The following is a 22,191-nucleotide window of genomic DNA, read 5'->3' as shown; positions in this document are numbered from 1 at the left end:
TGTCTGATATTCCACCATTAAAAAAAAATTCTATAACTGGGAAGCTCAGTAAATGTTCTTTCCAAATAAACACAAGTCTGTGCTTGTCAGCAATTTTAATGCTGGCAATTATCACTAATTGCTGACTTTAATGAATTAAATTTTTGTTTGTATTTTTGTTTGGGTTTTTATTTTTCCAGTTGCTTCTATCCTGAGAAATTGAAAGGCAAAGTCCCCAATGTTTCAGAAGAGCCATGTAATGCCATAAAAAGAAGCAATCACAATGGCATCTCAGCTGGCATTGCTTGTGAAAATGAGAGGAATGATCATCTATTAAGCACTTTAGGACTGGGCATCTGGAAGCTGAGCACTTCACCTACAACCCCAGGCATACTTTGAATGCCTTATCTATCGAGTTTGAGGACCAGCTCTTCAACACAACTGGACTAGCAAAGACCCCCATATGAAGCTAATGATATTGAAGTAATTTCCATGCACTGAGGTTGCTCAGCTTGTTTGTGTTTCATTTTTTCCCTGCAAGTTGTCTCTACACCAGCTCTCCGGATCTGCTTTCAGAACTCAGTGCTCTACATATCCCCCTGCCAGGGGCTGCCTTCACTAGGACTATGGAGTAGGACTGTGCATTATGGCTTAGCATTCATTTATGTATTATTTATTTATGTATGTAAACTATTGTAAATCCTTAGGCCACTGGGCTGCAAAATATTAAGTTTTAAACATCTCAGCTTATGCTAATTATTTATTGTAGGCAGAAGGTACCATTTGCATAGGAACTTATGCTTGACATTTTTAAAGCCTGCTCACCAAGATGACACTACTTGATAGGAAACAGCAAAAAAAAATCCCTATTAAGATACAGAAAATAGAAGCTAAAATGTAATCCATTTTGACACATCTCAACATCAGATTGCACAGCATTAAAAAAAATCCTTAATAAAGATAATTTTAGATATGTATATCTACAATAGAAGTGGTTTTCCCCATGTTCTTTTCTTTCCTTTTTTTTTTCAGTTTTCTTATGTGAAAGTGCTGCTAAATAAGAGAGGAAAATATATTTTTATTGCCAAGCAATATAAACAAATCTCTATTCATTTCACAGAGACATTAGTGGTTCTGAAACTTCTCAGTTCTCAAAACACATACAAACTGACACTAATAAAAATAAAACTTTCTGAATAATAGCCATAATGGTAATACAGATTACATTTGCTCTAAAACTTTCCAAACAAAGTTGACCCAATTCTTCACAAATACCCACTTAATACTTTCTTTTTCCACCATATTCATCTTATCTGATCCATGTTCTGGTTTCTGACAGCTGCAACAGGCTAAAAATAAAGCTCTGGAGTAAAACTTTGTTGACTTCAACCTTTCCTTTGCTGCAAGCAAACTTTTTTCCCCCATGAAGTTGGCAGAGCTGGAGATGTACCATGGCACTTCTTCAAATATGCAACTTGAAAGTAATGTCAGGGTTACCAATAAAATAAAAGAAAAAAGAAAAAGAAAAAGTCTGTGCAGCCAGAACGTGTCTCTGACTCTGTATAAAGGGTAACACTCTGCATCCAAGTGACTCACACATGGCATTTCCCCCTTCTTCACTTGTAAAGTGCAAAATTCTGCCAAAAGCACCATCAAGTTTTGTTCCTCTCCCTCTTCAGATAGATTATTGAAAGAAACCCTAACACAGATTTCTAGATTTTACAATAAAATTTAATTGAGAAGAAATAAAGTCAGCCTTAAGTAATTAAAGTAGACTTCACTAATGCACTTGGGTAGAAGGTTAGGTAAGCTGTTGGTTCCTCACATCCTCTGAAAAAGGACTGTTTTTCTCTCTAGAGCCCAGTTTGAAAACAGGCAAGCCTGAACAAGAGTTCTCCTCGGTTTTACAAGGCTTAGTCATCCCTAAAAAGGAACCAGCAAAGGTGGAAATGAGCCCCTCTTCTTTCGCAGAGCCTTGTGTCAAAATGTTTGTCAAGTTTCCTCAGAGCACGTTCCTGCACAGCTCTTCCAAAAGTACCATTTTCAAATAAGTCAAAATAATCATGCTTCTGCTCTTTTGGACTCAAAATATGTCTTAGAACAGAACAAACAAGATTTTTCTTATCTGAAGCTCCCATGTAGTCACGAGATAGAGAGGCACATCTAACATTTCTGCAGCCACTTTCAGCCCATTTTCAGCAGAGACAAGAAAAGACCAAGACAGCAAAGCCAGCTGCTTTCATGGCCATTTCTGTGCAGAAAACAATGCTCTGAACAGACAAGAAAACCTTCTAGAGGTCAAAACCGTAACAATCAGCTTAAATCCACAAGTAATGTCAATTTAATATCATTCAGACACTATTTTCAACTTCCCTGCTGGTGGGAAACTGTGTCCAAAGTTCTCATAGATAATTTTAGTGGAAATGAACTTCCATGTGCAGAGTGCTTTGCAGAGTTCTTCCTTTTCCACAACATATGTTTGTCATGTGTCAAAGCTGACTCTACTTTCTCCCCTCCCCAGAGTACCACAAATTCTTCTCTAAAATAAACAAAGTTCTGACCAGAATCTCCAAAATTACCAGAGGCAACCCTGTTTGAGATCAAAGATGCACATCACTGTTGGGTCCATCTGAAATATCCCAGATTTTAGTTAGGATGAAATTTGCAAGAAACAGGCAATCAACAGAACAACACTTGAACACCATATCCAGGCACATGGCTAAAAAAGAAGAGTTTTGACATTCAAGCTACCTTTCTAGATACTTAGGAATCTCAAAAGTTGTTTGTGGGATAAATGTCCACAAATGACATTTATACAATGCCATTAGGAAAAAAACCCCACCTTTATCTTTACTCAAAACAGAAATCCAAAAATTCAAATCACATACTATTAACACTAAAGATGAGAAGGAAATAATTTTCTTTATCTAATGCTTGTATTGTTCTGTAGTGCAACTCATCAACCACTATGATAAATGGGGGGGGGGGCTATTTCTTACATGAAAAAATATTGTAATAAAATATTTGACTTGTTGGAGGCATTAGATACGCTTCTGTACTTTTCTCCCCAAAATCTTAATGATGTTTGCAGGCTGGACTTAATATACATGCCTCATAAGCTTGCCAGCACAGGCAATCTTGATTCCCAAAGCTGCTGTTATGGTTTAATGAGCCAGCAACACAGAATATTTAGAGGTTCTACACATTCTTGGTGGCATGCATATAAAACTTCCAGTAAATCCTGACACTCAAGAAACTAATACTTAAAATATTTTTCTGTGACTGTTGCCACAGTAGAATATAAATGCTATCCATAAAATTTTCACTGTGGGCTAAAATCTGCTTTAAAAAAATTTTAAAAGCCCAAACCCCTGCTAAATAAACAGTTTATAAACACAGAACAATTTTCTCCGGTAGTTGAGAAAAAAACATATCATAACACATCTAAACCTATTTTATGTACTCTGAGTAGTTCAATTCTGAAGTTACAAACAAAATTAAGCATTACAGCTCAAATATGCACTCTTCTAAGGAGTTTAATTATTCAGATATAGCGCTTAATTCCACAGAGATACATATGTAAAATGTGATAGTCATTGTCTGTAGGGATAAAGCTGAAAATACTCTCAGACCTCTCATTGAATTCCTACAGCAGAAGCCAGAACAATCTCATTGATAAAAAAATCACTTAATCCTTTCTTCATTTGCCATCACCCTATTGCAAAAGCATGAAGCTGAAGCCTAGAAAGTCAAAGCTAAAGCCTGACCTTCCATCTCTGTCCTCTCTGGCTGCTCCCTTGTGTACCCCTCAAACACATGCCATCATTTCCTGATGAGTTTAGAAGGGGTTATCAGGAGAATTTCAGGACATGTGTCAGTTTTGTGGCAACCTGAATGCTGTACAAACATCTTCTGTGTTTAATAGGCGATTTGTATCTTAGTAGGTTTATCCATTCCCGACTTTATTTGTTTAAAGGTGCCTTAACCTTGACATAAATCAATGCTAGGCATCTGCATGGAGTACTTCTGAAGAGTTTAAAAATTAAACTCTACAAAGAGCTGTATTTTGCAAGGAGGTTTCTTTCAAAAATAAACCAAACCGACTCGTCAACTTCTTTGTTCACTTCTCCCCACCTTGAAAATTATGCAGTTTATTCTTTTTTTGCTCCTCTTACAGAGTTCTTCTACAGATCATGATGAAACACCAGGCTGGTCACTATAAAAACACCACCACCACTGGCTCCCAAGTACCTTTTTCTTCCTAATACAACCACGAGTGTTTGTGTAAGACAGCAGGGCCAGCGAGTCAGAGGCTCTGGGTCATGCCTTGCAGTAGCCCCCCCTTCCAAAGGAAAACAAAAAGCACTGAACCTTTTCTGCCACATGCCCAGTCCTTCCCCCACCACCTCTGTGGTGAAGATGGCCATTATTACATTTCCTTTCAGGTTATTTACAAGGTCTTGGCTCTGACATTGATTTCTTATCTGCTTCTATGACAAATGTTAAGTGTTAATAAACTGTCCTTTTAAAGAAAGATAATGCTAAACAAATTATAGAATTAATTACCCCAAACCTATTCTTCATTTTTTTGTCCTGAGCAGTGAAACAAGAACAGTAAAAATCACTCAAGACCAGAAAAAAACCCCACACTTTTTTTTTTTTTTTGGCCAATTAATAAGTGTTAGCAGATTAAAGGAAGTTACACTTTAAGCCAGGCAGTACCCTGAAAATCTAAAGCAAATTTTTCAGGGAATACAGAACAAGCAGGCAGACACAGGTTTTTAAATTATAAATGAAGAGTTACTTATTACTTTTTCATATAATTTGTTCATGGTTTAAATTTTAGGATAAAGGGTGAAAGTTTCAGAAATCTTTTCAGTTACAGAACCGTTAAAATGATAAACATTTGGGATCCCAAAGTACACTTCTACTCTAACTGTCCTTTCAGACCTGCACTGACTGCACTATAATAGCTGCCAACATTTGGTAAGGATTAGCCTTTCATTTAGACAAAAGCAAGCATTCCTCAGCTAAATCAGCACTTTTTGCCATCAGACTCATAAAACCTTTTCACAACACAGATTTTCAAGAGAATCCTTTAGGGTTTTAGGATGCTGCTCCTTTTACTAAGTAACAAAATACACCCCAGGGTGTCTCATTGACCGCGCTCAGCTGTCCTTTGACCTCTGCAATTGTTTAGCCTAACTTCAGGGCCACAGAATCTGCCTCCCCCCCCATCAAAAAGGCTAATGTTGCTTCCTCCTGGCACCTGGCGAAGCAAAATCCTGGAGGTTCCCCCCTCTTCCAGATTTATGCCACGTTCCAGATGTTGCCCAGCAGAATGCTGCTGCAGGCAGGTTTTGGGAGCCCCCGAGCGAGCGCAGAGCCCGGGCTGTGGCCGTGACCCCCTTGCTCCGCTCAGAGCTGCCCTTGCCCCCAGGGATACAACAGGTCATAAAGCAGGAATAGATCTTCAGCCTTCTGGGTACACTGGCTATTTAAATGCAACAAGAAACTATGGGAGCCCAATATTGTGTACTGAGGCAAGCCTCCCCCCTCTCAGGAGCCAGGGAAAAAAAGATGTGTGAGAATCTCAGTTGGAAGCACAAATCTACCCCAATCATTACCAAGATCTGCATTCTTCTTCCCATTTGTTTTAAACCCTTTGAGAGGACAAATAAACAAACATTCACGCTCCAAGTGCATAAAACATGTATTTAGCTAGTTGCTTAGGTATTTGCAGAGGCTCTAAGTAAAACAGCAGAAGAAGATTGTTACAGCTTCAAGGGAAGTGTCATTAAATAATGAAGCTGACCTCATTGTGGGTATATAAGAAAAAAAATGGAAGCACAAATCAGCCCTCTGTTGAAGGCTTTTTGATTATATGATCTGGATTTCATGATTTTTTTTAAGAACTTGGACATTTTACATGCCTGAAGCAAAAATAAAATCGTTATTTACAGTCCACACAGCTCCTAAAATGCAGTCAATGGAAATGAAAGCAGAGGAGCTGATCACAAACATACAATGTATTGTCGGTTAGGAAAGGCAAGCACAGTACCTTCTCAGATTCCTTTCAACCTATTTGAAATGCAGTCATGATTAAAGGATGCAGCTAAGAGTTTGTGAAGCCTTGCTCCAAAGTTGTTTAAAACTCCTGAGCACCTGAAAAATAAAAAGGGAGGAAAAAATCAGAATTACTCATGCCAGCACACAGTTTATAACAAGACAAAAAAACCTTCCTGTGGAAACCTGGTCTAGGGTGAAAAAAGGAGGGCCAATGACTATAAAAAGCACATTTTTCTTTAAAGGAATACTTGGTTGAAAGTGCTCAGTTACTTCTCTATATTCTACCAGAAGTACAAACTCAGATTTTGCACATTTTTTGCACTGAAGTCACTATATGACAGATTAGGAATTTATCACATTAATATGATAAAGTTAACTGTTGTAGAAACATTAAAAAATACATGATAATGCAAAAGTAATTCTTTCTTTTGTAAAGAAAGTTTCTTTCTATTTATAAAGAAACAAACTAAATGGGTGAGCAGTTATCTACCCTGTAGATCAATGTTCAAAATTAAATCAGATTTAGCTGGTTGCTCTCCTATATGGCTTTCCATGAAAATACTGAAGTGAAAAAATTACTAATAGAAATTGCACTTAATAAAAGAAGATAGACCTGAAGTATCCCAAGGAATGGTAAAAATGGTGTAGCAAGAGGCAAGCAAAAAATTAACTCCTAAAATACCTAGGGCTGTACAGAACACCAATTAACATCAGGAACAGATTTAAATTAAGCTGTCATTGAGTGGACTTTGACAAGACTTTCTTTGGCAGACAAACTGGTTTGGTTTCTCAATAGCAACAGACCATATTTTGCCAAAGGATTTAAAGGAATTTTCCCTGGTGCTCACGGATGGGATTTTAAGGCTCAGAGCTGGGACTACAGGCACAGGCCCACTGGCAAAACCAGAACTCAGCTGCACACCCCGAATTCAAGCTCCGGCTTTTAAAATTAATGTCCTTAAATCTTCCTCCCCCTCCTCTCAATTCTAAAAATCAGCCTGTTTAAGAGAGCAGCTGTAACCCTCACCTCTGGCTCAGGAAAGGTTTTGGGCAGGATGGCTGTGCCCTGAAGAAAGGCACTAGACAACTCTGTTGCCAGGGACCAGCGATGCTGCCCGCACGCCTGGGCGCGTCCCCGCCGCGCTGGCAGCGGCTCCGGCGCACAGGGACACCCGGGATAACACACCAGCCCCCGACCAAACTGTAGGGTCTGCACAGCCTGCAGCGACTGCAGAACGTCAGTAATCCAATTCCAACCGCTCCTGGCTCTGAAATTGCTATTTTTCAGACACGTGCTGAACGTTTCACCTGCTAGTAATGACATTTTTGTATTTTCTTCTAATTACACTCAAAGCTAAGACCTTTGGCCCTAGGCCACAGACCTCCATTCAGGCTGCACACATTCTCTTAAAGGCCCTGAGCCTTTGTTGTCACTCTCAGTCTTTCATCTATTATTTATATCCATTGAGAAGAGAGATACTCCACCATTTGTGAAGCTTTAAAGCTTCTAATCATCTTAATTTCTTCGCCTTTCAACCAGTGCTTCCCCTTATGGACCAATGCCAACAGTGTGACAAAATAATTTTTCAAGCCAAGATCCCCTCTTGGACCCTTCCCAAACCTTGACACACACTGGGCTGTAAGTGCCTTTTGTCCTTTGCAGGCTGCTTTTGCAAACACAGACCTTTGCTCAGCTTGGGGGTGGGGGGTGCAGATCTGCTTGTCAGAGCATTCAAGGGAGTTTCCTTGGGGTTTAGGGGGTTTTGCACTACTTTCTCTCTGTAAAAAAGTCTAACTCAATTAGTAACAGCTAAATCAGAGATGCTGTAGGGAACCTTACCTCTTTTAAAAATATTAAGTACCTTCTGAAATACCATCAACTATGAATTTTAAGTTTCCATTTTTTTTTTCCAAAAGCTAAACTGCTGATATGCTGCTTTGGTTTTTATACTGTTACGTGCCCACTCAGAACTGACAGATAACCACACAATATTCAAGACACACAAACTACTGTTAACCCTTTTCCTGAATATTGGCAACATTAATTTGTCCTGACCACATAACATGACCTGACAAAAAAAAATGTTTTTCATCCTATGTTCAGGTCATCTCCTTCTTATCCTCTCTTATTTGCAAATGAAATAGGAAACAAATCAACAGCATTTTTGCCAAGATGCAAAAGATCTCTTCAGAATTCATCACCCACCAATCTTCATTGCCAAGACCTGTGAGATCTGCTAACGTGAGCCACATCTTGGCTCTTTCTTCCACTATGGTCTGGTTTACTTTTGATTTTTAACAGTGCTTCCTTGTCTGTCCCCTCTGAAGACCCCCAACCCCCACGTCTTTTCTTATTTTTACCATTTGCTTCAACCAGCAGTTCACTTGAGACTCATCCATCTTACAATGCCTAAAGTGACAGATGCTCTCAGGAATGACCATACTGTTGAGTGAACAAAAGATAACATCACCTCTAGGAACTCCCAGAGAAATACAACTTCAACCCTGAGACATGGTTATCCTGGCAGAGACAGCACCATAAACCTCTCTCAAGTGAAAAAAAAAAAACCCAACCAACAACTGTGGGGAAAAGGAATCTGACACAATTGCGAGCAAAAAGAGTATTCTTTCCACCCTAAGCTGTAGTGATGTTGATGACCTCTTTATTTTCTTTTCTTTCCCCACCTAATACCCCATTGAAGAATTTTGTAGAATTAGCTTGTGATAAAATCAAGAGGAGAAGAGAGAATGGAGGAAATTCACACAAATACTGTTTCAGGACCCCTACAGACTTGAATGGAGGAAGAAGGCACTTTGGAACAGCTTCAGCAGAAGGTCACACAAGTCCTTTGCCAAAACACAGACATTACCTTGTTAAAATCTACACATCCTACAGACCAGCTGTTGCTCAGTTGAATTCCACAGGAATTCAGAATCACCATGCAAGCCTGTGTCCTTGAAAAATGCCTGCTGTAACCAGAGTAAGATTACTTTAATGTCACAGCTGCTTGATAAATCTGTAATCTGCAAGTAAAAACCCCTCAGTGTTTTGACATTTGAGCCTGCACCACTTAAAAAAAAAAATTAAATTAGGATGATGGATTTTCCAGCCAACACTCACATATCCAGCTATAGAGTGATACCCATTCCTAAACAAAAATCTGCCCTCTATGCCTGTTAGACTGAGCTAAAACCTGCTGATATGAAACACACCCGGAATTCTCCATCCAGTCAGTGGAACAGGACTTTTGAAGAGTCCTGGGTGGTAGAAAATATTACTTAAAAAAAGAAAGGTCATATTAGCTTCTCCTGGTGACATATTTGCCAAAGTGGCACCACAAATGTGGAGAACTCCTTCTCTGCAGTGAGATCCAAAGAATTATCCTGTCTCTCAGCAAAGCTTGAAACAGCATCTCATGTTCAGCTTCCAAACCCTTCATGAAATAACCACCATGAGACTGAGAACATGTGAGCTGTACAAATGTAAAGTTAGAGCTGTAAAATAAAATAGGGGGCCTGGTAACCAAACATCTCTCCAGTGTAAAGGCAGGGAAAAATCATAACATGGACTTCTTAAGATTTATTTATTGATTGTATTTAGCCATATTTATTAATTTGTGATGAGTTATGATTTTAGGTCCCTATTCTGATGTAGAATGTTTCTGCTGTGCTCTCATAGCAGACCACATCAAGCCACCAGACTATAAATGCAGAAGTAATCTACAGATACACAGTTTTTAAATATAGACCATTTTCCCACAGTATAGCAGTATGGGCACCCAACACAGAGAAATTAAACTAAAAACCACTTTGGTCCTTCCTAGAGAGGATCCCAGCTCTGGGCCTCAGACCACCTTCAGAGCTCCTCTCCCATTCTGAGCCACTGAGTGATCTGACATGGAAATCTTTGATAAAATCCCCTTCAGTTGGAAAAAACATGAGCAGGAAAGCCTACAGAAATCTATCATTACTGGTATATGATTGAAAAAGTTTCATGCATGACTCTGCTTACCACCTCATATCTCAGCAACTGGCAGGGCTCAAGGCATGCTGCAACTACCAAGAAGAAAGGAAATGAGAGGATTGACTCTGTACTGGGGGGAACGTACTGGGACATTCTGCTGTGGTATCTGAACCCACCAACTCCACTATACCTTGTGTCACCATGTCCAGAACAATTTTTTGAAGCTCCTTCCAACCCAAATAAATCAAAGAAGCAAATAATGAAGTCTGCACGTAACATCCTCCCAAGGAAAAAAGGCTTGAAAATATACAATGCTTTCACCCAAAATACTTGAAGATCTTGGCATCAGATATTGATGAAAGAGTAGTAAACTGTATCCTGCCTTTAAAAATCTTTACTCTGCACTCAAATGGGCATCTTATCAAGCAGCCAGCCCTTACACATTTTATCTCCAAATATTTATCACAGTAGAGGGAAGTGTTTATAATTAATATGCAATCCATCTTATGCATGCTGCTGCTTTTAAACAAGACAAAATGTGACTAAAAGGTCAAAGCTACTAGAAAGGGCCTTGAAAAAAACCTCTGATATTACAACCATTTTGCTGGAAGAGACAAGGTGTAAAATAGATTACTAGAGCCAAACTCCATATGGAATAGGGTAGACCAAGGGTACTGATCCAAACAGCAGTGAACAGTATCAGAACTGTCAGTATTAATGTGTTTGATAACTCTAGACTGCTTTGAAAATCTCTCATTCCATGAGACTCACATTTTCCAGTTGAAGCTGAACATTTTTACATGCATGTATGCAAAATCAGTTCTCATTCAATGCAATTTTAACATGGAATGAATGAAAAATTGATAATAAACTTACAGGTAACTTCTGTCCTTACCGTTAAGTTATTGACACTGAAACATGACCTTGAAATGACAGCTTCATTAATGCAACTTTTACCAGGGAAGGTTTCAAAAAGCCCTGATTAAATTAACTACTTTTAAACACAATAGGATCAATATGTATGCAGAGAATGTACACCCCCATGGCAAGTTCTGCTTGCTTGATTGATCAAAAACAAAACAATCCTGTGGCTTTCCAGATCTCAGCTGGTGCCAGAAATCCACATAGAAAAAAAAAATCCATCTAAATGAAACTCTGAAAAGGTTTACCCTTCACCAGTCTATTTGCACTTCAAAAACTCCTTAAGTCCTTCAGCTAAACCCCAGGATTGAACCATTTCAAAAATGAGAGGGGGATGGCCATGATTTATCTCCTTTCTGTGCTCTGGACAGAGCTGTAAAATCTGCCTGCTGGTGTGCCTGTGTGCTACAGGCTTCTTTTCATGAACCTTGGACACTTACCCCTTTTAGAAACAACTCTGCTCAATGCCTTACTGCCCTTTATTTCCTTCAATCAGACACAAGTACCATTTATAAGGGAAATTTTGATTTTTGGTCACCAGCATGCAAGCTGGGGAAGCTGAATCAGCAAAATGGCCAAGCATCTGAAATTAGCATTTTAAAGGAAAATATAGCAGATCTTATTCATCCCTGTAAGGATTGGCTGTTGCCTTAGTGAATTTGTGCTCATGGAACACTTGTTTGACAATCTCATTTAAGCCTATCCCTTATATTTACTAGTACCAAACACATTTTTAGCAATAAGTTCAAATAATTTTCTGTTTATAGATAATCAATGTGTTAGGTCACCCAGGATGCATTTTCCAGGCTTCTGTACTTCAAGGTACATTACCAATAGAAGGAAAATGGAGATTTCATGGGTCACAAACTTCTGCATCATGAGGACCTTCAGTGCTGCTGTCAGCCTAGTAAAACTCAATCAATACACTCTTGCTTTATTTGTCCACTATTAATACCACTGCACCCAAATTTCTACAGGTTTTTTTTAAAACCAATTCAATACCAATACCAATTCAACAACTATAGTGACATTCTTTGAACACAATTTAATGCTGTGATATTCACTTTGTGCATTAAAAACCATAAACACACACATATAATATAAACATAAACCCTACAGCACCGACACTTTGGAAGAGCACAAAGCAAGGGCACTGAAACATGTTTAGTGTACTTCAACTTTTCCAAAGCTTTCTTCTTCTCTTCAGACCCAACCCTATAAACCATGTATCAGTGGCACAACTCCTACCAGTCTAAACTCTTCAGAGTTGGGTAAACAGATAGACTTGCTCTCAAGGGGAACAACAATAAGAACAGATTCAATATTAACTATTTTTGCATGCAAGAGGCCCATTTATTCCCAAAGTTTTATTCAGATTTTGCTTTTATCACAGATTTTTTCTCTTCCATTCTAAAACAAAAGAAATTGATGAAAAACATTTTATGAAAATATAAAAACATTGCACATCCTGCCACAGGAGGCTGAGTCTTAATTAGACTAGAGTGAAGCTTCAAAAACATTGACATTGTGCTTGTTTTTGTGCAAGCCAAACACTGGCCCTAACAAAACTGCAGGACTAATCTGGGGGAAAAAAACCCCAACCAACCCTAATCACTCCATTAATCCCCACTCAAATCCACAAGGATACTTAAGTAAGAGGTTGTGGATATAAGAAGGAATGGCATCTTACTCAGCATCTGACATGCTACTCAACTTAACTCCTCAGAGTCTGAAACTCTCCTTTGCTCCAGAAAAAAAGATGTTTTAATAATATATCCTCTTTTGTGCATATGCTTTTCATATTAAAAAACCCTCTCCAGTATAACTTGTTTTTCTGTAAAAACTGTAATAGAATATTTTTTTGACTTTGTCCTTCACTGGCTGGTATTTGTAAGACTGCTGAGGGTGTTTATAAACTTTCATCTTCTCCTGGTGTGCTTGCAAAAATTCAGCACTCCAGCTGCCACTTCATTAGCAAAACACTTCAGCTTCCCTATGAGAGCCAACATTTGTTATTTTAATAAAGTTTTCATGAAGGTGGAAGTTTGTCTCTTTTTACCACACCCCCTATTAGCAAGAACAAGCTTTGTATCATATGTATTGTATTAAAGAAATTTTGAGTATTTGTGCAGCTATCTATTTTTCCATACTTATTTACAGCTCCTGAGAAAACCCCAAATGGACACACTGACCAATAGGATTTGGTACTTCTATTTCAAGCAAAGTGAATGTCACCACACCACAGCCAGGTAAACCCACTTTAGAAACTGAAGTCCAAGACAGAAGAAAAATACCATAAAACAGAAAAAAGAACCTGGAAAAACAAAACACCAGTAAGAAATACCCTGTGGATTCATTAGCAACCAGGGTGGCAGGCTTTCCTCTAATTCCCTTTAAAAGCCCATGACTACCTGCAGAGCCTGGGAGTGCAAATCACATTAGTGGAGCCACCAGATGACCAAAGAAAGCACTGGAGGCCTGGTGAAACCAGTAAACAAAAGGCAGCATTCCAGCTGAATGCCCTGCTAGAGTCAGCATTGTAAGATGCTTGGATCTGATAACCCAAAAACCAGATTAGCTGCAGGCAACAAAAGAGTAAAATGAGAAACAAAGGGGTCATTTTGACACATGAAGAAATCATTTCCATTAAACCATCGAGTTTACTGCATAGTTATGAAAACTGCTCCTACCTGAAGTGACATTTGAAGCAATGAAGCTGTGACAGTGCGGTGTCTTGGAAAAGCTCCTGAAATAACACATCCTTGAACGCCATATAATTAAAAAAGGCAAACTGGGCTCTTTGTCTTTGAATCTTTATGACGTTTTAAAGGTCTAATAATGATTTTTAAATTTGTTGTACAGATTTCAGTTAGAAGACTGAATACGTATGGCCAGGCTTGAGGAACAGATTCACCAGTTTGATCTGTATTTCAAAGTCTCCTGCAGAAAATGCACATACTGCAATATTCTCACACAATTACACAAGAAGGTTGCCTTCTCCCCCCAGTCCCCATCTCCTCACATGTGTGCCTCACTTGCTGTCAGCACAGGAAAGAATCATATATTCCTTAACAGAAGCTTAAAACAGGATTTTTATCCTGAAAAAAGCCCAGGCACACTATAACCACAAGGACCAAACTGCAAAACTCAAACACAAAAGTCTGTAAGAATATGCAGACACCAGAGAGAGAGAGAGAAGTCAAAGCTTTCCAGGGTAAAATTGGAAAATTTGCCACAATTTTGTCTTATACACTCAAGGCCAAAATAAGTCTTTTTCTTTGTTCACAAGACAGTAAATTGTCCTGCTATGAAATATTCACGAGCTAGAAGAAATTTCTGAGGAACACTGAGGTACGCAGAGAACATTTCAGCTTGCTGGCTTTGCTCTCTGCTCTAGCTGGTAGCACATGACACAGAAAGCTGTCACATGGTGAGGGAACAAGCCTTCCTGGAACACCACATTTCTTCCCTGGGTTTTGAACACATACAGCAACTAAACCTGCTAGCATCAGTAAGGATGGGATCCCACATATGTAGCAGATCTATCCACAGCCAACTTCCTCTCAGTGACAAATGCAGAGAAAACAGACCCAGAAAAACATCTCAGCAGAGCCTGGTGGGGACAGCATAAAAGGACAACCTGCAGCTGTGTCCAGACACAAATATATGGTATGCACTGACCTGGAAATCCTGCTATGGAGGCTCAGTGAAAGGCTTGTCAGAAAAAGCTTTGCAAACACCTTCTGCTACTTGGTGAAGTTTTCAAAACACACAGCCATGAAACACATCTGAAAGGGGAAAGATGTAATGCAGGCCTCTAATTATAGAATATGGCCATCTCTGGGGACATCTGAGCCAACATACCCAACAAAGCCCAAAAGACCAATGGTATGGAGTAGGTTCTGTACACATACAGTTTTTCCCTGGTTCCACATCACTCTCCTCTGGAATGCTACCATGGTATCCATGCTGCTTCTAGTATTTTTGCCACATACATGACACAAGAGAAAAAGGTAGATGGGCAGAAGACCCATCCAGAGAGAGCAGCAGAAGCCCCTCTGCTCTTACTGTTCTTTTAAAGATATCTTCTTACCCAAAAAACACTCAGGCACAAACATGCCTTTATAAATCCAGATAAGGAAAACGTGAAAGGTGTGAAGAACAGAGTCAAGAAGAAAGGAGATTTCAAAAAGAAATATGATTTGTGGCCAAAATGTGCACACATGTGTGCTGTAGAAATCTAGTTGGAGGGGAAGCACAAGATACTGTTGTATACCCGGCTCATCTTGAACCCTTATACTGAGGAGATTCAGCCTGTCACCATTCAAAGAAACTTTTGTTTATAGCAATCAGCCAGTCTGAATTAAAATCATCCACTTTTAAGGCAGTTGTTCTGCAAAGAGAAAACAACATGCTTGGTAGTCATGAACAGTTAGATTATGATTAGTGACTTTACACTGCATCTTTCTAATAAAATATCACAGTACTCTAAGCAAAGAAGCAGATCAGAATATTAAAAAAAACCCAACAACTTTAAATACAACAAAAACAACTTTTAATACAAGCAGACCCCCTATTTGAATTACAAATGGCTTTTCCAAGCAAGGCTATTTATTTCAAGTTGTGTTGCCCAAATTCTCCCATCACTAAGATACTCCAGAAAAACAGAACCTCTGTCAAGGCTTGCTGTTTATGTGCTGTTTCTTGTGCAGAAACAATGAGAATGAGCAGACCTTCCTAAAAATGCTAATGTTAAAAGCTTTCCTCTCTTTGAGGAATTCTAGTTATTTCTACATAGGGGCAAGCACCTGACTCACAAGTATTCCCCCAGCTGGGAATGCCATGGGACAGCTGACTGAACACCTGGGAGGTAGAAGAAACTGGTTTCTTGTTCCTAAAGTCATTCAGAGCTGGCAAAAGGTCTCTAGAAAGACCCCCACATACACAGAAAAATTGATGGGTTCCTTATAGACCTGATAGGAAAACCACAAACAGACCAGGGCATCTTCACTGCTCATGCTGATGTACATCCTCTATGACTGCAGTTTGAGTCCACATCTTCTCTCACATCAAAAGTGCTCTTGTTGAGAAGCTCTCCATATGAAGACTTGCACAACGCCCGGAGAGCTTCCTTGAGCACTATTCTAACCACAAATATTGGACATTGGAACAGTTATCCCAGTAGACTAGGTGCCATTCATAGAGAAATTATGTCTAATCCAGACACTGCTTGCCATGCTAGAAGTCCAGGAATATTTACAGAAGAGGCTCTGGAAGCATTCTGCCTCAAGGTGGGAAGAGAAATCAAGCTGCTCTTTGAACAATTAACACAGAAATCTAGCACACAGAAAGAGACATGTGAAAGCTGCAGGACTGGGAAAGAACACTGCTCTGCATTCACAAGGAAAAGACAGATGCTAGTGCTTTTACTCAGTCCTTCCACATCTTCAGTGCTCTGACATGAAGAGAAACAAAAAAATGGTCACAGGAAAAAAAAAAAAAAGGCCTTTCAGAAATAAGAATTTAATAAGAAAAGTAAATAGAAAGTAAATAGTAAATTGTAAATTTACAATTTACTATTTACAAAAAAGTAAATAGTAAATTGTCCTCTCTCTCACACACACTGAAGTAGAGAGATCTCATGAAGACCAGGAATAAAAAAAAGATCCTTCTACTTTTGAAGTACAGGAGGGGGCAACAGATAAAAACAGTGCTAAGGAACACTCTCTGCTTGTGATTACAAACCTGAGAGTCTGATTAAGGTGAGCTAATGGCATTTTCTTCTCACAACACCATAACCAACTTACACTGAGCTTTTCTGAATGGAGCTGACTTTCCTACAAACAGGTACAGGGCTCTATTTTTGTCACAGCTTCTTTAGAAACTAGCTCAAAATGAAAAGCCCATACAGAAAGATCCTGAAAAAGACATTCATACTGCCACCAGTTGATTATAATACAATAATCACAAGTGCATAACAAAACATGTATCAAGGTAATCTAATCCTCTCTACAGCTCTGATTTTCTCTGAAATGGAAGTCCCCCATCTGTCCCTCTCTTCTTTCAAGGGAAAAGTCTCCATTTCTGCTAAATTATTTGGTTTTCAAGGCCATACCCACACCCCCATCTATAAAGAAAACAAAATGCTTTGATGGAGTGAAAATGAATCTTTCCACAGGATTCAAAAGGAAGACAATTTTTTGATCTTCACTTAAATCTATTGTTATTGTACAGGCATTTTCAGAGGATAGGTCCTGTAAAAGCTATTCAGATAAAAAAAAAAAAACCAAAACCAAAAACCAAAAAACAAACCTGACTTCAATGCCTGTCACCCTTGAAATTCCTAATGTGACAACAAGCAGCACTTCCTCACCATATCCTATATGCTTCTGGTGCCTTCCAGAAAGCCTTTTTATCTGATGCTGAGAACAGACTCCTGCCGCAGATCTGAATGCTGGGGACTGAAAGTACTGCACAAATGACAGGGAGTTGGGGAAAATGAGTGGTTGACTATAGAAAGAAACAGGAAATCAATTCTCAGAAATGCTATCTTTGCTTCAGTGCTTCTGTTTGGCCTCCTCCTCCCACACTCGCTCTCTGTCCCTGGCCAGCTTCCTATTTTACCAGCTCTTTACCTTGCTACCCAGTAGTGAAGGAGGGAAAATTTACCATGATCATTTTCCTCTGCTGGTGCATTATGTGTCTGTCTTAAAAGCAGTGTCTGGTTTACCCTGGCCTAGGTTTGGCTGTCATCTAAAAACACAGCAATTCTTTCTTTCAGCCTTTTCTGCTTCCCCAAGTATCAATTCTCATCCCATCTAATGACAGGGTTTGAGAGAAGCACATTTTTCTCATGGAAACTATGAGAAAGCAGCAGAAGGACGAAAATTAGTGTATGAAGAATAAACAGACATATTTTTTTTGAAAAGCAGGGGCCAGCTGGATAACAATTCCAGATAAGATTTGAATAAACATACGTGGGAGGTAGCAGGAAAGGCAGTTGGTTCCTCATGCTCAGACGCACACAGGTAATGACCTCTGTCTCCTGCTCTCCTAAAGCTAACAATGCTGGTTATTGCACTCCTCCAGTGAGCTCTGGAAAGGATCCAGTGCACTACTGATTACATTTCATCCACAGTTAGTTTAACCTTTGAAACATGACAGTCAGTGGCAGTGAGCAGGCCAGCACATAAGGTCAGCTCAACCTTGTTGGTCCCAGCATTCTCCCAGTGTTTGCACAGAAAACAACCTGGTGATCAGGGATTCCTGCCCTACAAATACAAAAGGGCCAACAGGGACTGTGCCAGAATGCTGATTTTATTGCAAGGTGTCATTCATGGCCATTAATCTGTCAAGACAGAAAAATACAGGTTCTCCTCTTTGAAAAAACCAAAATAGCATCAGACAGAGTCTCATTTAGGAAGGCAGAGATGTGACTGATCTACTGTCAGGTACCAGGTAAATGTTGCCCATTACTCCTCCAAAAATAGAAAGACAAAAATACCAAAGAGAAAATAAGTACGTTCTGCAATAATGGTGAGACAACCAGGTCAGCAAGTGTAACAGGAACACTTTGTGCTCAAAGGAAAGCTAAAAAGCCAATTCCTGTTCAATTGCCCATTTTTCTCAAGTTACTTCCTTTCCAGAACAGCCTCTTTTGAAGCTCACTTTTTATCTGCTGTACACCCAATTTTAAAATGAAAAAACAGCATCCTCAATTACCTTGAATTTCTACAGAAAATATAGGACTTAGCAAGATCAGATACCTTATCTCTTTCTAAATATTATTTCTACATCTTAACAAAGCCCTTAGTCTCAGGAAAACATATGCACAGGGAGAACATTCCAGGCTTCAAAAAGCTTCTAGTTAGTTATTTAGAACTTATCACATTTTCCCTTAGGGATAGATTAAAAGCATTTTTAAGGTATTAAAGTGGGGGAAAAAAATCAATTTTACTCAGAAACAACTGCCCTCTAACATAATAGCAGCGATGAGGATTTTTTTTTAGACATGCTTAAGTATCCCTTGGAGCATGTGCACTTGGATTTTTCTTTGGATTATTTGTGTGCTTGTGTGGACAGCTCAGGAAGCACAGGCTTTTCAAGAGCCAGTAATGGGTGAAGAAAAGGTCATTTCAGCAGAATTCATTTTCTCTTAAATTCTCAGACAAATGCTGCTGAAAAGAGGCAACAACAAACCCATCACCTCTTCCTCTCGCTATTAGCATTTCCTAAGATCCTCTCAGCTATAATACAGCAATATCTTTGGTTATAGCCTATCACCTTCTCAACCTCCCCTAACACAAATGCTGGCAACAAGTCTCTAAAACAGCCTGCACCTTTATGTAGGTAAAGCACAATATACTTTTCCAATAGTTTGTGTCACCTTGGAGCTGGCAGTACATGTACTGGGAAAGATGCTGCCCTGACCTACAGACTGGCTGCTTCCCCAGGCACCCACATGAGACAACAGGCCACACAAAGGAATACAGTTAGCCCCAGGACACAGAGAAGTGGGTGCTGGAATACACTGGGGAACAGGAAAATCCAATTCCAGAGGGTAGGACCACAGAGCAGAGATGTTTAAGCAGCTCTCCTGAGAGCAGCAAGGTCAGGTCAGAACCAGGGAGAAAAAAAAGCCCTTCCCAGAGCAGGGCTGGTGCTGGTGCAGCAACTGGCCACCACTGGCTTGGAGAAGGCTCTTCCACCCGGGCTCAGGAGCTGTCTGGGCAGGTTCCATGCAGCCACACTTCCATCCCTGCAGCTAAAATGTCTCAGCATACGTGACAGCACCACTCAAGTGAGATGGTGCCAGGGAGTGGGGACCCAGCAAGGCTCAAGCACTGCTGGGCCCAGCACCCAACAGTGCTGGGCTGGCCCTGCATCAAAGTCAGCTGGCCCTGGATCAAGGTCAGCTGCCTCATTAGGCACTGGGGTGGACATCTCAATAACAAAGGGAAACGAGTGGCAGATAACAGAGAGAAAAAAACCTCACGGTTTGGGGGATTTTTTTGAGCGCCTTGAAAGAAAAGATAAAAACCTTAGTCTAACATTATAGAAGGGGGGAAAAAAAACCAAAAAACAAAAAACCCCAAAACTGTCAGAGAAATGCAAAAAGAAAGGTAACACAACCAAGGTGACACTCAGAATACAACAGCCACACAGACCAGGCACACGGAGACATCTGCCCAGTGCAATGAACATGGTCCTGATGTGGTGAAGATGGAAGCTTGGACCGTGGTATTTTCCTCTCCAAATGAAAAGGTAATGCAGCTAGGTCAGAGACCTTACACAGGACACAGCCATGGTGGCTTGTGCATAGTGGCAGAGAAAAGACACATAACAGAGGACTAGGAGCTAAACATCCTGGAGGAGATGCCAGGGAGAGAGACCAAGATGTCAGCTCCAGCCCAGGGAGACCAATGATTCACTTTATGGCCTGAAAGCACTTCCCACCAAAGTTCACACAGGAAGATAATGAACCCCTCAAATGAATTTATGCAGATGGCAGTTCATTTGTCAGAGGTTAAAAAGAGCCACTTCCATTTTAAAACGAGAACACTCGAGGTCCTCAACAGACAAGAACTAGCAGAAAGCCAGTATCTGTATGTGAGCAGTTTCTGCTCATGCCTGTTGTCTGATTTTAGTGGAGTTTACACCACCAGACCTACAAGGCCTGCTGCTCCAAAAAGGGACATGATTCTATCCCATTAAATCTCATACTAATTTATATTTCTCACAAGATGCAAATGAAAAACCCGTGCATTGCACAGACAGATGCTCCTGCAATGTAATTTCTGAATTAAAAACAAACACTCCAAAACGGACAGCAGCTAAAATAATGTAAACCCAGATGCTTCAAGCAAAAAACACTTGTGAGGCAATTAACATTTTTTTTTCCTGATTTAGGTTAAATCCCCACTTTACTGATGCTAAGTCTCAGTAAGGCTTAAAAAAAAGACTGCTTCAGAAAGTATTCCTTGCCCAGTCTTTTAGCCAGTTTTCTGTGCCTTTCTCACATGAACTTGTAATCCTTGATAAGGTTTACAGACATAAAAATAAAGTTTCAAGATGAAAATCACCATTACCTGTACTCAAAACCACTGCATCATGTCAGGGGTCTGATACAGTAGACCAAGCATAGTGGCAGAAAGATGTAAGACAAAACATTTCATTTCACTACTGCTGAAATCAGCTACTGAAACTTGTCCATTGATTCCCCTTCATTAAAAAATAACTGATTGTAAAAGAAGCGCTGCTTGGCAGGATCAAAGCCTATCCTACAGGAAACACACAGACAAAGCATTTGGAAATGAGGGTTAATTTGGCATGCAATTTAACAGCATTAGCTTTTATCAGCAGCATTTCAAGGTCAGGCACAGTCATGTTGAAAATGCTGGGTTTTGTTACAGTTTCAACTACAGTGTACTAGAGTTCAAAACATCTTAAACCACAATTAATAAAGTGATGTGGCTCTTTAACTCTCCCTTTTATTAACTCTTTCAAGAAAAAACCCAAAACTGTATCAAATTAGCAGATTACAAAAAATGCTCTTCTTCATCTGAGCATGGGAATAAATTAGACAGATTAGGTCAGATGGAAGGAGTCCTTTTACAGACATAGGTTGTTCAAAATTTAAAGAGCTTTTGAAGATACTCTTTTAATATATCAAGTGACTTAGTTAAAATGACCTCGTATTTCAAGTAGTGAATTTCTTCAAGTCTACAATTTAGATTTATTCTAAGAAAAAACACACTTTTTCTTTTTTACCAAAATCTAATCTGCTCAGAATTAAAGCTAGCACATTAGATTTATCCTCAAAAAGATTAATTCAAAATGTAAGACATTATTTTTTTATTATACTTCCATTTAATTTATTCAAAAACACACAAAAGGATAATGGAAAAAGAAAAGAAAACACAAAGCAGATTTGCTCAGCTCCAATATGAAATACTCCAAACACTTGCTGGAGATTTTCCCTTTTATTGATTTATAAACTCCAAAAACTAGTGAGTGGCTGCATGTTTTCACGTTCACTGTTATGCTGTGGAAAAGTTTTCTGCATCTTTTTGTTGAAAGCTTATTCTATATAAGGAGTCCCAGCTACCAATAATGCTGACAGACTTTAACAGCAGTTGGCACCAAACGTTTCACGAGATCAAGTCCATACAGCACTCGGAACAAACACTTTGATTAATCAATTACTGGCAGAACTTCACAGTACTGTGGATGTGTGCCTAAGAGCTTTACAAATGCTT

At 39.4% G+C, this 22,191-nt stretch overlaps 1 protein-coding gene across 6 annotated transcripts in view; it reads right to left on the bottom strand.

Annotated features, from left to right (window-relative positions):
* The window catches only part of GREB1L (GREB1 like retinoic acid receptor coactivator), a 131,668-nt gene that overhangs the window by 69,330 nt on the left and 40,147 nt on the right, over positions 1–22,191 (bottom strand). For all 6 annotated transcript variants that reach the window (XM_030228201.2, XM_030228204.2, XM_050971070.1 and 3 more), the window contains one exon: positions 6,041–6,144. The gene's annotated coding sequence lies outside the window, so the exon portion shown is untranslated. The remainder of the gene's footprint in view (positions 1–6,040; positions 6,145–22,191) is intronic.

Source organism: Serinus canaria, chromosome 2, assembly GCF_022539315.1.
Source record: "Serinus canaria isolate serCan28SL12 chromosome 2, serCan2020, whole genome shotgun sequence".
Classification (NCBI taxonomy): domain Eukaryota; kingdom Metazoa; phylum Chordata; class Aves; order Passeriformes; family Fringillidae; genus Serinus; species Serinus canaria.
This window is presented reverse-complemented; position numbering and strand designations above follow the sequence as displayed.